The sequence below is a fragment of the Notamacropus eugenii genome, chromosome 4 (assembly GCF_028372415.1).
Source record: "Notamacropus eugenii isolate mMacEug1 chromosome 4, mMacEug1.pri_v2, whole genome shotgun sequence".
Taxonomy (NCBI): domain Eukaryota; kingdom Metazoa; phylum Chordata; class Mammalia; order Diprotodontia; family Macropodidae; genus Notamacropus; species Notamacropus eugenii.
In genome coordinates this window covers 436,428,181-436,444,707 of record NC_092875.1, presented here as the reverse complement: position 1 = coordinate 436,444,707, position 16,527 = coordinate 436,428,181, and positions in this window count along the sequence as shown.

Genomic DNA, 16,527 nt, shown 5'->3' with positions numbered 1-16,527 from the left:
TCATGAGCTCAAGGTTGTCGTGATTCTGGTGACCCTCTGAAATGTGATTTCATTATTCCTAAAATGTAGCACCCAGGCCTGAATAAAATCACCATTCCTACCCTTTATGTACCAGTCAGAAATCTGGCTTCCATTCCTAAAAACCATTCTCTGGACCTGCTCTTCCATTTCCAAATCTGCATTCCTCTACTGGAGCCATTGTTTCTGCTTGGCAGCAGTGATGATAACTTTACCTGTGTCCCAGCAGTTTCCAGTGTCATGCCCCAAACTAGCAATCCTTAGCAATGCATTCCTTCTTCCTACAGAAGTATCAGTTCTATCTATGTGAATAATCAGGGGAGCAGGGTACTCATCACTAGGTTTAACACATCTTGGATGATTCGCTGTTCACACCCTGGATACCAGCTCCAGGAAAGCAGTCAGATTGACAAATAGCTGCTCCATTACTCCCAGCAGGTGGTCACCAGCCTCTCTCACTTGTCTCTTTTTGCTGCGGATCACTCCATGCCTGACAATACCTCTGCACTGAATTTTGCAGTCCTTGGAAAACAAGTAGCTATTTCTGCTGCTGAATACACAGTTTCATCCTCTGCAGGAACACCCTCCTACCCATTACTTTGCAACAAGTATTGAGTGAGTCTTCTCTTTTCCCTTTCATCTCTTGGTTACTTTAACCTACCTTCCAGCCTTCTGGGACTACTCAAGATCCTCTTTTCCTCTTCAAATCCATGTCACATGTTAGCTCATATTAAACTCATGGTACATTAAAACAATGGAGAGAGCTGTTTTTGAGGAGCAGTTCTTGGATGTGTTAGAAAACCTCCCAAGAAGTATTGCAGCAAATGATCCACTTTTGTGGATTCACATGGGGACAAATGAAACTACCAGAAAGAACCTAAAATGTGTGTGTATTCGTCCTTCTTTGCTGAAGAAGATCACGCCATCAGAGCTATGATGACATGACTTGCATTTGACTTTTGTTTTTTGAGTGAGGGAGGGCTGTGCAGGTCACTGGCCTCACTTCTCCTCCAGAGCCATCTGAATCCAGTGACCAGATATTCATCAGAATGACTGAAGATGACCCAGGATGAGGCAATTGGGGTTAAGTGACTTTCCCAAGGTTACACAGATAGTGAGTGTCCAGTGTCTGAAGTGAGATTTGAACTCAGGTCCTTCTGACTCCTGCACTGGTGCTCTATCCATTGCACCACCTAGCTGCCCCTATGGACCACGTAGTCCCAGGTTAAAAGCAACAAACAAAATCACCCCACCAGATTTCTTGGCACCACAGGTAGCATTTTCTTTATACTTGATGATTGAAGATAGGAAAATGAACTTCTAGCTAAAAAATGGTGCCTGGAGATGGGATATAGACTTCTGGGCCATGACTTAAAAGATATCGATGATGAATGATAGAACATAACAATCACAGGTTGGCAAAAACTTGTTTTCCTAAAGTTTCCCAAATTGAATCCAGGGCTTTAATTGGGAGAAAAGGGGAAGAGAAACTGCTCCTATTGATCTGAAAAGCTCAGAATCATAGAGCAGACATGATATAGGAAAGGATAAATAGATGGATAGATAAATGGCATTTATTAAGTGCCTACTAAATTCTAAGTACTGTGATAAGCAATACAAATATAAGTAAGCAAGTCAGTCCTTGCCTTTAAGGATCTTACCTTCTTGTGGGGGAAAATACCACTTTCCAAGGTGCTGGAAAACTGTGTGGAGGGAACTGAGAGGCAAGATGACACATGGGGAGAAAAAGGAGGAGTGCAGAGACAAGAGTCCAGGAAAAGATTCACCAGGGAGGAGAGGAGTGCCTCAGGATGGCAGCTTCCTCAGGGTGTGGAGTCAGAATGTGAGAAGGAAAAGGGGAAACAGTTAAAAAAAATAAAGAGGACATCATTGCATAGGACACAGTATCCAAGAAGAGTTACCCATAAAACTCCACGTGTTTATGTATGAATTCACAAAATATTAGTAATAAACATGGTGGACTCAAGATACTAATGTAAGGAAGTAAAATTGATCTCATTATTATCAGAGAGACTCAGTGAGGTGGGACCCATGATTAGAGTGTGGCTCCAGAAGGGTATACTTTATTCAAATGGAACCAGTAAATAAAACAATAACAGAAGAGGTGGGTGGTGGTGGTGGTAGAATTATAGTGTTGTATAATAAAAATATATGCGAATATGAGGAAACTAAGGCATGTGAGAAGAGAGCCATGGTGGAGAGGATTTGAGTACAAAATCAATGAAGGTAGAAAGAGGAGTGATATTATGGGGGTATTATTATATGTTACCAGGGCAAATGTAATGATTAGATGAGAAGCTTGGGAAAACGTCACGAATTTGGCTTGAAGTGAGTTGCCTCAATTATTTTAATTCTTCAAAATGAAGGAAATGAAAAGAGAAACTAGATAAATGATTATGCCCAACAAAGAGAAATAAGTTGTTAAAGTAGAAATATCAGGAATTTTGGGAGCAAGGGATCACCTCATCATAAAGTACATAATAGAGACAAGTAGAAAGTCATGTGTAGTTTGGTGTGCACCCATATTTGGGGAGAATAGACTTCTCAAGAGGTTCAGAGAAAGGATAAGCAAGAGAATTCTGTAAGAAACTGGTCCAAGAAGAACAGAAGATTCTGAAGACTGAAATTCTGAGACATAATCAGAAATTATTCTTATGAGAAGGAAAAGAGGGGAGCAAAATACAAAGATATGGATACATGGGGAATTCACTGACAAATTCAAATTTTTAAGAGATATGTATAATAGATGGCAGCCAGGTAAATAATTGAGAATGAATACCCAAAATAGCACAATTATGTAAGAATTACGTCAAGAGATATAAAGCTAGGTCTAATCATAAATGATAAGTTCAAGATAATAAATGATTTTTTAAAAACTATGTTGGATAGAATCAAATAAGAGGTACAGCTATTGTTCATTGGAGATGGAATTAATATGATTGATAACAGTGAGAAGACTGAGTTACTTACTTCCATTTTTTAGTGGGTCCATTGGTTGCGGAGGACATCCAAAATGCCTTTTGTTCATGCTGATTAATAGCTCATCTGTACCTTTATGCTCGTTAACTCCCATACTTGGAGTATGCTCCCTCATCATTTCTGTCTCTTAGAATCCCTTGGTTTCCTTCAAGATTCATTCAATTCAAGCATCACCTGTACAGAAGGCTTTTCCTGATCTGTCCCATCTTTAACTCAACTGCTAATCTCTTCCTCCTCCTTAACATGATTACTATGTACCTTTTTTTGTATTGGTATTTGTACTTGCATATGTACATTTTGTCCTCCCTTTTTGAATGCTGGTTCCTTGGAGCACAAGGGCTAACTCCTTTTATATTCCTGTCACCTAGCATAGTCCCACCTGGTTGATCTCATTGTTCTGCAAGATGACATCATTTCTGAAACTCAGCAGCATTTACTTCCTCAGCAGCCTCTGCTCCTGGGGTACTTCCATCCTTTTGATTAGAAAGGATGGATATTGGACGTCCAGGAGTGCCTCCCAGACCTTTTGTTTGATGAGGACAAGAAGGGAATTTATCTCATCATTTCTTACCTGGGTAACCCCCTGGATTTCATGATCTCCAGAAACTCATCATCCTGCAAGGTGAAATTACCTCTGAAAATCTCACCTCAGATCATTTCCCATCCTTACTATGACTTCATCATACCCCCTGGCTGTGCACTACCACTTCCCTCACCACCCTCTCCTTCAGCTTCTTTTTATGTGTTGTCTTCTGACTATGAGCTCCTTGAGAACAGGGACCTGGCACACAGTAGGTGCATCATAGATGTTCACTCTGAAACTGACACTGTGTCTGGCACATAATTAATGACATAATAATGACACTTAAAGCTTGTTCATTGATTGATTGATTGAAAGTTGCTTTTGGACACTGAGATGTTATGTGTCTTACCCATGGTCATATAACTAGTATGTCAGAACTGGGACTTGAGTGCAGATCCCCTTGAGTCCAAGATTGGCCTCTTTTCACTGGTTCTTCCTGCGATTCTATTTTTCTTTTAAAAGAGATTGATCTTTGGATTAGGCAGGATAAATTGAAACTGATTAACAGGGAGAGGAAACCCAATATAAATGAGAAGATGCTCAGGCAACATCTGACTGCCCTCAATGAATTAAAAAAGCTATATTTTAAAATATTGAAGAACTGACAGAGTTGATTGTTGATCAGTGGTCTTTGCAAGAACTTGGAGAATGGAAGAAGTGCCACAGGCTTGGAGAAGGTAAAATCCCTTATTTTTTTTAAAGAAAGAATGAGCAAAATGATGGGGCAAATCAAGTGATATGGAGTTTAATAGAATAAATGTGAAATACTATAGTCAGGCTTGAAAATCAACTTCACAAATACCGTAAAGGTATGGCTACAAAGAGGCTCATTGGTTTTAGTTTATGAAGCTGAATGTTAGTCAACAGTGTGACATGGCCACAGGGGTGTGCTGGAAGCAATGCCAGAAGTTCCCATGGGCTAGTTGTTAAATTTCCAGTGTAAGCATTTATACTTTGGAAAATAGGCAAATACCCAGGCTTTATTTATCGATTTGTTATTTGTCTGGGAGAGAAGAGGGAGGTTGGAGGAAGGCAATAGGCATTTACTTTGAGCCTACTGTGTGCCAGGCACTGTGTTGAATACTTTCACAAATATTATTTCATGTGATCTTTACAACAGCCTTGTAAGGTATTATCCCTGTTTTAGAGCTGAAGAAACTGAGGCAAATAGAGGTTAAGTGACTCGACCAGAGTCATGTAGTTAGTAAATGCCTGAGACTGAATTTAAATTCAGGTCTTCCTGACTAGCACTCCGGCCATTTCACCATCTAGCTATCTTAGTCTTAAGTGACAGAAAAAATGTTAATAATGCAGATTAACTAAAAAAAAGTCATATGTACATTTTTTTTTCTTTTCCAAGAGCTGGCTGTTAAACATTTACTAGTACATCACTGGACATAGGATTCAATAACCCGATTTTCCTAAGCTTCATTAAGTAAGACATAGGGTCCAGAGTAGAAGAGGTAATAGTTCCAATATACTCTACTCTGACCAACCCATATCTAGAGTACTAGCACATTTTGGGAAAGACATAAACAAACTACTGCATATCTAGAAGAGGGTGACAAGAATGGCTAGAAGATTGGAAAGCATGATTTCTGAGGAATGGTTGAAGGAACATATTTAATGCGGAGAAAAGAAGACTCAGAGAATAAACACTAACCCTGTTTAAGTATGTGAGGAATTCCTTGGAATGGGGATTAAACTTGTTTCTTTTCACCCTAGTGGCTGAGACTAGAAGACGGGACTGGAGGGATTTGCCGTTTCTTTCTCCAACTCATTTTATAGATGAGGAAACAGGTCTACAAGGTTAAGTGACTTGCTCAGCATCGCACAGCTCGTAAATGTCCGAGGCCAGATTAGAACTCAGGAAGATGACTCTTCTGATGGACTCCAGACCAAGCACTCTGCGCACTATGGTGCCAGCTCGTTGCCCACCCACCTTTAACAGTTACAGCCATCTTAAAGTGGGAACAGAATAGTCAGCCTCGGCAGGGAGGATATGCTTCCTCCAATATAACCTAATAAACATTTATTAAGTTCCTACTATGTGCAAGGCACTGTGCCAAGTGCTAGGGATAAAATTAACAAAAAGGAAGACAATCCTTGGCCTCAGGGAGCTTACAACGTAAAGGAAGGAGATAACCCTCAAAGAGAGGCAACAAAAGATTTGGGGGAGGGGAGAGGTGTACCTGGCATGGGGGCAGCTTCTTCTGGGAAACTGAAAACAGGCAGAGGAGCAGATGCAAAGCTGAGTGAGCTGGATCCAGTTTCTGCCCTCCCGCCCTCCAATCAGAGGTGAGCGGAGGATGAGGGAGGCGGGGTCAGTCAGGACTGAGTTAGCAGCTTGGTGATGAGTTCAGAAGTGATTACTTTCACCTGGGAGGGACATCTTGTTCCATGGAGTTGAAACCAGGCAGAGCAGTAGAAGCAAAGAGAAGATGCCACATCCTCCTCGGTGATGGTCTTCAAGCAGACACCAGGTTGTTGTTTTGGGGAAATATTGTAGAAGAGATTCTTGGTCAAGGATGAGTGGGATTCGTATCCTCTGAGGTCCTTTCCAGCTCTATGATTCTGTGACCTTTTTTTTTTTTTTACATGGATGGTTATCCAGCCATTCTTCCTCTATCCTGCACACCTGTGCAGTTGTTCTTTCTTCCACATGAGTTGAAAACTTAACCATTTGTTTCTCTTGAATTTCCCTACTTGGATTCAGCCCATAGTACTGTTTCATTGAGACCTTTTAGGGATCTTGATTCTGCCATCCAACACATTTGTTATTTCTTCTAGCTCTGGGCTATTCAGAAATTTTATAATCATTCCATCTGTGCTATCTGATTATTCAACAAGTTTCAAGTCCACCAAACAGCATGATCTTGGAGGCCTATGATCAACCTGACATGTTGTCCACAAGGATATCATGAGACAATTGGCAAATGATAGGCAGAAATCCAGGCACACTACTTTTTAGGCCAGGGATGGGGAACATATGTAGTCCTCTAAGTTCTCAAGTGCAACCCTTGATGTTTGAATTCAGATTTGCCAGCAAGGAAATGTGATTCATTTATCAAAATGAGGTTGGCCTGGAACTTTTACCTGTCTATTTCAATTCAACAAATATTTATTACCTACAAGTGGGTTAACAAGTAGTATTTAAAATTGACTTGCATTCCCAGTGCTGGTGTTGGGAGGATATACCCTTAATTCTTCTTGCTATGTCTTCTTAAATTATTCCTATTTAATTTCATTTAAAAAAAACCTGTTCATTGTCTTTTTTTTTTTTTTTGGTCTTACCTATTTCACACAATTCAGGGTCAACATACTGACATCTCACCACATTATGGACTTCAGTAGAAGAGTGAAGATGGTAGTGAGAAGCAACAAGTCATTTTTGTTGAATGGTTGAGTCTTCTAGTGTGTGGATGTAATTTGGTGGCCTTTATCTCATGCTTGGGAATGAGACTGGGATGAAAGCAGCAAGTCAGGTTCACAACAGAATTTGGGGGCATAATGGGACATGTGTCCTGTACTGCTATTTAAGAGCACATGGCTAAAGTTCTGCATCCTTCTGAGCACCTTGGTGCAATGGAGAGAGCTCTAGATTTCAAATGAGAAGTCCTAAGCATAAATCCTGCCTCAGCCACTTACTTGCCCTGTGATCATTAATAAGTTGCTTAACCTGTCATAGACTTAGTTTCCTCCTCTGAAAAAATGGGGCTAATAATACTTATATGATTCATTTGACAAGATGGTTGTGAGGAAAGCAATTTGCAGATCTTCAAGTTTTATATGAATGTGCACAATTATTCTTTAAGTCAGGTGTGATAGAAATCCTGGACAAAGATAATAATGTCTCTTCTGAAAATGCTACCTTTTAGAATAGATTAATCCTAGATCAAATAAATCTTTTCCCACTTCAATCCATCTTTCACTCATCTGTCAAAGTGATCCTCCCAAAGTGCAGATATGCCAACGTTACCTCCTCTATTCGGTAAACTCTCGGTCACCAGTATCAACTATAAAATCCTCTATTTGCTACTCAACGCTCCATATAACTTCCTCCCCCCACCCTAACCTGCACCTTTCCAGTCTTCTTATATTGCAATCCAGTGATACTGGCCTCTTATGTAAAACACCATCTCCTATCTTTGTGCATTTTTGTTGGCTGACTCCTGTACTGGGAATACTCTCCCTCCTTGCTTCCCTGGATTTCTTCAAATCCCAGCTAAAATTCCATCTTCTATAGGAAGCTTTTCCTGATTCTCCTCCCTCCCCCAATCATAGCGCCTTCTTGCAGTTGATCATTTCCTATTTAGCCTGTATAGATTGCATTTGTACACTGCTGTTAGCACGTTGTCTCCTCCATTAGAATATGAGTAAATGTGTCCTGCCTGAGCGCATTGTTGTCTTAGGCCCCACCAATGAGATCTGTTCCGTATTCCTGCATTTCTTCTGAGCATGGTATTACAATGAGATATACGAGTGTTTCCTCTTTCTATCAGATGTTTAGATGGTTTCCAGGACAGAATATGGAAGAACAAGATAAGAAATTCAGGTTCTGCTCCCTGTTTAATCAGGTGTTTGCCATGTGGCCTTGAATAAGCCCCATTGCCTCCCTGGGCCTCATTTTTCATATCTATAAGTGAAAAGACTACACTAGATCTGTTCTCCTCCCCAACTCCTCTTTGGTGGGTTCTACTAGAAAATATTAGGGGGAAAACCCAACTATTTCTTTTTCACTTTGCATAGCACATCTGGACTTTTTTGGCATCATGATAAGGCTCCTTCAGAATCTTTGGTGAGAAATGCTACTTGAATCTACAGTGGCCTTGGGACCTGTGGTCTCAGGAATCTACTAAAAACAAAGAATATTTGATTTATCTTTGTTGAAAGTGACTTGGAAAACCAAGGAGCATCATTTCCTAAGCCAACAATTTAGGTTGATTTGAGAAAATTTTGCCTTCATCATGCCCAGAGATATTATTCCATAAACAAAGCCTGTCCTTCCTTGTATGCTCAGGCACATTGCATGCCCTCCCAAGTGCTGATTTAGTTTAAAGATTCCCTTTGGTTTATTCACTTGCTTATTGATGCACTGCCATTTTGCCTAATGACAAGATTCTTCTGGGAATGTGGCGCTTTACCCCCGATGATAATGTTATCTATATTGTCACATACAGGTCTTGTATGGGGACTGTGTTGCTAAATGACACTTGGCAACAGGCAACGTGCCTATAGCCAAGTACCATGCCAGATCTTTAGCAGCATAATAAATCGCACGAATGGGATGCCAGCCATTCTTGGACCATTTCCTCTCTGTGCTTATGTGCTATGGACCCAGGGGGCACATAACTAAGTGGCACACTTTAGTCATCTGTGAATAACAGTGTATGCAAATGATATCTGAGAATCAGAGCATGCTTTCCTCATCTGGAAGATAGGAAATCCTTTTGGTGGCGAGCATTTACTTCTGATATTGGCCTAAAGGCTCATTCACTTTGATCCTTCCTGTATTTCTCTGTAGCCTGTTGAATCAGAATGTGGGGATCTTTTACATTTGACTCATATAATGTCCAGTTTTTGAGTAGCCTTTTGCTGAGGAAATGAAAGATTTTGCTTAACCAAGTTGACAGGTCATTTGTATAATGGATACTCTCTTTCCTGAATTTTTGAATAACTATCCCGCCAAGTGTACCATGTGTCAGAGTGGATGGAGGGCTGACATTAAAATCATAAAGACCTATGTTTAAGATGGATCTTGGATATCTTAACTGTATTTCTGGGAACATTCGATCATTCAGTGACCCAGGTGACTCCCTAAGTCTGTTGGTTAAAGACCACAGTTACCCATTTGCATTGGTAGAGGGAGTCTCTATACTATGAATTCCCTACCTTGATGAAATCACAAGTCTAGACAAAAAGAACAAATACATAAATAAAAAACAATAAAATATCCTTCATTAACCTACTATTCCATCTTAGATGTTTTATTAAACTTGTTTTTGTTTTCTCTTTTCCCTCTTTATTCTTCTTTCTTTTAATCTATAGAAGTTCTATTGGCTGTTTCCAAATTGTTATTCAGTTTCTGCCTCATGTATCTTGTACCTGAAAGCATTGTTTAGAAGTAGTTTAAAATTCACCATGTCTTCAGTAACACGAAACAAGGTTTAGAAAAACTGTCTCACCTTTTTCTCTTTGTCTCTCATTTTTCCCCCTTTCTTTTTAAGAAAACCATCCTTATATCCAGGTCCTGAACTTAACTGAGTTATAGTAAGCATTCATTTTGTTCCTGAAATGTTTTCTTTTTCATGATGCTAATTTTTATATCAATTCATGTAAATGGTTGTAAATGTCAGTGCATGCTTGTTACCAAAACCATGACTAGATATATGTATATGTAAATGTATATATGTATACATATATATGTATGTGTGTGTGTATTTCTTCCATTCAAATATGTCTGTGGTTTTTCCTTAGACATCAGGGGTTGGCAAATTTTCAAAAGTGCCGTGCCCAGTTGCCAGTCCCAATTTTCCATGAGTGCTAGTAGTGGGAGTAAAGCAGTAACTATGCCAAGTTTTGATGGGAGGAGTTATTGTACACCAGCCTTCCCAGGATAGAGGGAAGGACACAGGCAACAGCAATTTTTAGAAGTTGGGGTGACAGGGGTGTGGTGGTGATAGTAGATAGTCTCCATGCCGTATTTAGTAAGTGTTCATTAGGCTGATGATCTCTGCTCTGTAAGTTACTACTATTGCTAAAAAACAAAATAAAAAACCCCAAAAAGTCAGATATATACATTTGAAGCCAAGTTGTGTGGGAAGTTTTTGTTACTTGTTACTGTCGGACTGATTGTGAAGCTCACCCTGAGACGACAGCCTGAGGGTATCATCTTTCTGCCTGGGTATCATCCCTTGAGAATAAAGATGGGAGGAGCGTCAGAGCCACAATTTCAGACAAAAATCTGAGCTTAGTCTTTGTCAAGTTCTCATCAGTGGCCATCATTCCCAGCTAGCAACACAACCAGCTCAGGATTTTTCTCAGGTTCCTTTCACTATCCACACTTAGACACAAACTACTAGCAAGACCTCTGCCTGAGGTTCCCACTCTCCTAGTAACATAGCTCAGGACATATTACATTTGTGTAAATTTCAAATGGATTGACTCAGAGGAAGAAGTGGAAATTCACAGAAGAGGACCCTTCATAGAAGACATTATAGATACTTAAGGAAGGGAAGTCCCCAATTCCTGCAGTACTGAATGAGCATCCTGGCTGTGAAAGTATACATTGTTCCTGCTGAATTAGCTTCTCTCCCATCAGGCTGAGAAAGGCAACCAGAATCACAACATCAGCATCAGAGGATGCCAATTCTTAAAGGTTAAGTCTGTCTCCCTCCAACTGGGGAAGCAGCTGATGAAAACACTACTCCTGTGGCTTCTCTCTGTATATCATGAACCAAAACTCTTGTGCTCTCCACATCTGCACACTGACTGCAAATTCCACTGATGGTGATTGAATGGTGGGAATAACTATCACTGAGTAGATGGGACTGTTTACTTCCTGTTGATAAGAATTTTCCCAGAATCCCAAGTAGTTTCCCTAATATAAACTATAACAAATTTGTGTATTGAAAGTAGTAGACATTGAGACCTAATCTAGTTCATGAAAATTGTTTTGCTACTTTAAAGAGCAGGATGAAAATATCTAGTTACTTATTTTGGTCAAGGAAACATTTAGGCTTGGATTAAAGGACTCTGAGCTCTCTTACAACTCTAAGATTCTATGGGAAACTGAGTCCCAAGTGATTGCTGCCCTAGGCTTATTACATTACTCCCTATATGAAGGGTGGAACTAGGGAAGATTGTAGAGCTTTTGGAACAGCATATTAGTTGTTTAAATATGTGTTAACATATAAGATTAATACATTTTTTTTTTCATATTTTGGTCCTCCAAAAAAGTATGAAGGCATAAATAAAGGTTTAAAAATGTCATTTATCAAATACTTTGAGAACTGTTTAAAAGGGTCTTCTCATTAGGTTTGAAAATTTTCAAACTTTTGGAAATTATTTGTTTTGCAAGATCAAGAACAGAAGCAACATAATGTAATGGAAAACACATTGGGCCAAGGTGAGAAGACTCTAACAGTTTGGGCTTTAACACCTCCCAACTGTATTGCTGTTCAGTCATTTCAGTCATGTCCAACTCTTTGTGACCCAATTTGGGTTTTCTTGGCAAAGATACTGGAGTATTTTGTCATTTTGTTTGCCAGGTCATTTTACAGATGAGGAAACTGAGGCAAATGGGGTTAAGTGATTTGCCCATGGTCACACAGTTAATAAGTGTCTGAGATAGAACATGAAGTCACATCTTCCTGACTCTAGACACAGCATTCTATACATTGGAACATCTAAATCCCTCCAAGGTACAGTAGCTACATTAATTTGACTAGAATGTTGCGTGTGTGTGTGTGTGTGTGTGTGTGTGTGCGTGCGTGTGTGAAGGAGTTGTTGTTCAGTCATTTCAGTCATGTCTGAAACTTCATGACCCTATTTGGGTTTTCTTGGCAAAGATACTGGAATGGTTTGCCATTTACTTCTCCAGATAATTTTATATATGAGGAAACTAAGGCAAACATGTTAAATGACTTGGCTGGAGTCACATAACTAGTGTTTGAGGTCAGATTTGAACATCTCAGCCCTATCCATATTTCAAAACTCAGTTGACCTCCTCCTTCTTTTGTGAAATCTTCTCTAATCCCCTTGACAGTGATAACAGCAACAACACCAGCATACACAGGAGGGCCTGCTATATAGGTTCTTAGATCTGCTTTTCTAAACGGAAAGCAACTTTTGCAGGGGGTCAACAATCTTCTTTAATTACATTCACCAACAGAGAAAATACAGAGAAATAAAGACCAACAGACAGGGCTTCCAACTCCATTTCACCATAAGTAATGCATGCATCACAGACCAACAGACAGATCCAGCTGTCTGACCATTACATACATATATAGTTACCAGAGAGAGAAGTACCAACATCTCGGTTTTCAAAGCTGGGGGGCTCCTTAGTGGCTACCCAGAGTCTCATCTGACCAAGCAAACACTTCCAATGATTAAGTCCCAAAACAAAACCTCACCTCAGAGTATATATACACTTTTCAGAGCCAGAGGGCATCACAACCCTTGAGAGCCAGTGCCTCATTAGAAATTAACAAAAGGTGTGGGCCTTCCTATAAAACAAATCTCCCCTAATCAAGCTTCCCTTAATGGGCAGACCCATTAATTGGGTGGGGAAGATTTTTAACTCTCGTTAACACAATTAACATTATACTAGTCCATTCCCTCCTTTAATTTCCAAAAGCACTTACTATCTGTATCATTTAGTTAGCATTTACTTTTTCTTCCTATTATTTTTACATTTTCATGTGTATGTGTCTATCTCTAAATAGATTATAGACTCCTGATGGGTAGGTATGTTTCTTATATGCCATAGCACATAGCAGCTACTTAATGATTTGTAGACTGACTGGTTAAGTATTTGGGAGATTAGTATAATGGTTAGGGCAGATGGATCTAGATAAAAGTATCTTAAAATGTCATGTCTCAGTCCAGGAATTATGTTTAATGTTCCCAAAATTAAGTCATTAGGCACCTGGTATATTCATGAAAACAGAGCTGCTACCCATCTCTTGGAATAATTTAACCTTCAAGGTCTGAATTTGAATTATGTGACCAAAAGGTAAGGAGTTTTGAATTTATTAATTAGGGTCACATTTTGTTCTCAAGGGCCATAAATATAGGAGATTAGAATTCTTGAAGAGTTTTAACTTCTCTTTAATACCATGACAGGCAACAGATAAAATATTGCCACTCTGAGGTCAAAAATGATCATCTGTTATTATATACATTCATCATTCTTGGTAATATCAGTGCCAACATTGGCTTTTTCTTTTGCTAATAGCTAACTACATGGGATAGGTAGCTCAGTGGATAGAGCACTGGGTTTGGAGTCAGGCAGACCTGAGTTCAAATTCAGCCTCTACTACTTACTAGCTGGGAAAGTCATTTAACCTGTTTGCTTCAGTTTCCTCAACTATAAAATGGTAACAATAATAATAGTACCTACCTCCTGTGGTTCTTGGGGACCAGTTTGGGGAAAAGGCAAGAAAACCATTTCCTTCAAGTCTCAACTCAATCACCACCTTCTGCATGAAATTTTTCTTGACCTCCTCAACTTTTCCCCTTCAAAAATGACCATGTGTCCATTCGGTATCCATTTTGTATGTGCCAATATATACATACATATTATCTTTCCCAAAAGAGCATAAGTTCCTTGAAGGCAGAGACTATCTGATTTTTGCCTTTACATCCTCAGCACCTAGAACAGGACCTGGTGCATAGTACATCTTTAATAAATTGTTATTGATTGATTCCAACAAGGACATAAGTAGAGTGAATGGAATTATCTGCCTAGAGAGAGTTGTCATCAAAGCTTGGATGCAGGAAAATCAAGAACAAGGCTGGGAAACAGTGAAATGTCCAGTTTGACTGGAGCTCATTGAAAGAGGAAAAAAACTCAATAAGGTTGCAAAAGTAGGTTGACTCCAGTTTCTGGAGGGATTTGAACACTTATAAGGCTCGATCAAACCATAATAATTCAAATATGAGTAGAAATGACAGAAATATTTGTACTTAAAAAAAGATATTAAATTTGAAGATCTTTACCTCTAATTGACTATTAATCAGAGCCCACCTTTTTATGCACATCCATCTTCTAAATAGAACTGGAATCTTAAGTTATATGTGTATATATAAAATAATAGGGAAAGATCAGTAATTAGTAGTTAAGGCAAAGGGAATACTTAGCCTTGGAATACTTAGTGAAGACTTTAAGCACATTTCCATCTTCATTGGGGCCCAGTATTTATAGATATAAGTGGTAATTTAATAGTTGTCCTATTGTACTTTTCTTGTTTTAATGATTTCAGAGTCAACAATACATTCAATAGAAAATACTTAGATTTGGCAATCAATATTTTGCCATACTTTGATTTCTTGATGAATCCTTTATTTCATCAATATAGGTGCCCTCTTCCTCTGCATCACTCAAGTCAATGTTATTATTATATAAATACTTTTCCTACTTCTACTCACTTTATTCTGCATCAGTTCATAAAGCTTTTCCAGATTTTCCTGAAACTGTCCCTTTCATCATTTCATATGATGTAATTTTAGCAATCATATTAAGATGCTAAGATTGTTTCCTATTGATGGGCACATCCTTAGTTTTCTTTGATACAAAATACAAGAGCTATAAATTCTTTTATACATATGGGTCTTTCTTTCTTTGATCTCTTTAGGAAATAGATCTTGTAATGGTATCACTGGCTCAAAAGGTGTGCACAGTTTAGTGACTTTTTGGTATAGTTCCAACCTGCTTTCTCAAGATGGCTGTATCAATTTACAGGTCTGCTGGTGAGGTATTAATGTGCCTGCCTTTCCATGTCCTGTTGAACAACTATCATTTTCCTTTTTTTTAATCTCACAATCTAATATATATGAAGTGAAACCATAGAATTACTTCAATTTGTTTTTCCTTTGTTATTAGTGATTTGGAATATTTTGTCATATGGCTGCTAAATAGCTTTGATTTCTTCTTTTGAGAACTGCTTTTTTGCAGCCCTTGATTATTTATTTTTTGGGAAATAGCTGTTGTAGATTTAAATCAGTTTCCTATGTTTATTGAATATCAAAATATTATAAGAGAAACTTCCAGGCTTAGGTGTTTACTTTTTGTCCTAGATGAAATAGGGAGCCACTGAAGAGTTTGAGTAGGGAAGGGATGTGGTCAGACCTATGCCTGAGGATAATTCTTTTGTAAGAGACATGAAGGATAGATTAGAGAAGGGAGATTCAAAGCAACAACATTGAAAGACAATTTTGAGATTTCATCTATATTGGAAAACTCACTCTACCAAGAGAAATCAAACCAGTCTGTGGCTTGGTAGGTGAATCTTAAGAAGTTACCTGAGGCAGTAGAGATTAAGTGGTTTTCCCAGGGTAATATGCCAGTGTCAGAGGCAGAATTGGAAGCCAGATCTTCTGGATATCAAGCCCTGCATTCTGTCTATGACACTGTGGTGTGTGTATTTATTAAAGCAGTTGGTGAAAGATCAAGTGACTACTCTCATTGGCACTAAGAACACCATCATCTTGGCCCACAAAATGACCTTTCTCCTCTCCCAAACATCCTTCCTACTATGCAAGACACTGAGACACTGGATCAAGTCAAGTCAATTAACTAGCATTTTTGAAATACAATTTGACAGGTAAAATGCTATCTCAGTATATAAAGTGCAGACAAATAAATAGAAGCCCACTCCCTTGTCCCTTGGGCTAAGTGAACAAAAGGTAGAAGGTAGGAATGAGCCCAGTGGGAGCATTATCTATGGCAGACAACAAGGGTTGAGTCAGACCTGAATGGAGAGATGAAGTGGTAATGTGGAGTCAGTTGTTTCAGGACCTTGACTAGGGATTAAGGGGAGGACAAAATGAAAGCTCTGTTCCAAGATTCATCCTCTATCATATTGTAAGTTCCTTGAGGGCAGGAATTGTCTCTTTCTCTTTGTGTTTCCCTAGCACTTAGCACAGTGCCTGGTACATAGCAGATTCTTAATAAATGTTTATGAACTAACTGACTTATTTTAGAAGGATGCAGCCTGAAAGCAAGGCTACCTGTTAAGATGCTGTGCCAGAAATTCAGTGAAAATTGTTGAACAACATCAAGGCTCTGCACTCCAGCTGTGCAACTTTGGGAAATCACTTGTCGCTAAATGTCAACCTCCTTTGTAAAATGAGTAGACGGATGAGCTGATCTTTAAGGTCCCTTCTTGTTCTCGCATTCTGTAATTATGTGATTCTAGACA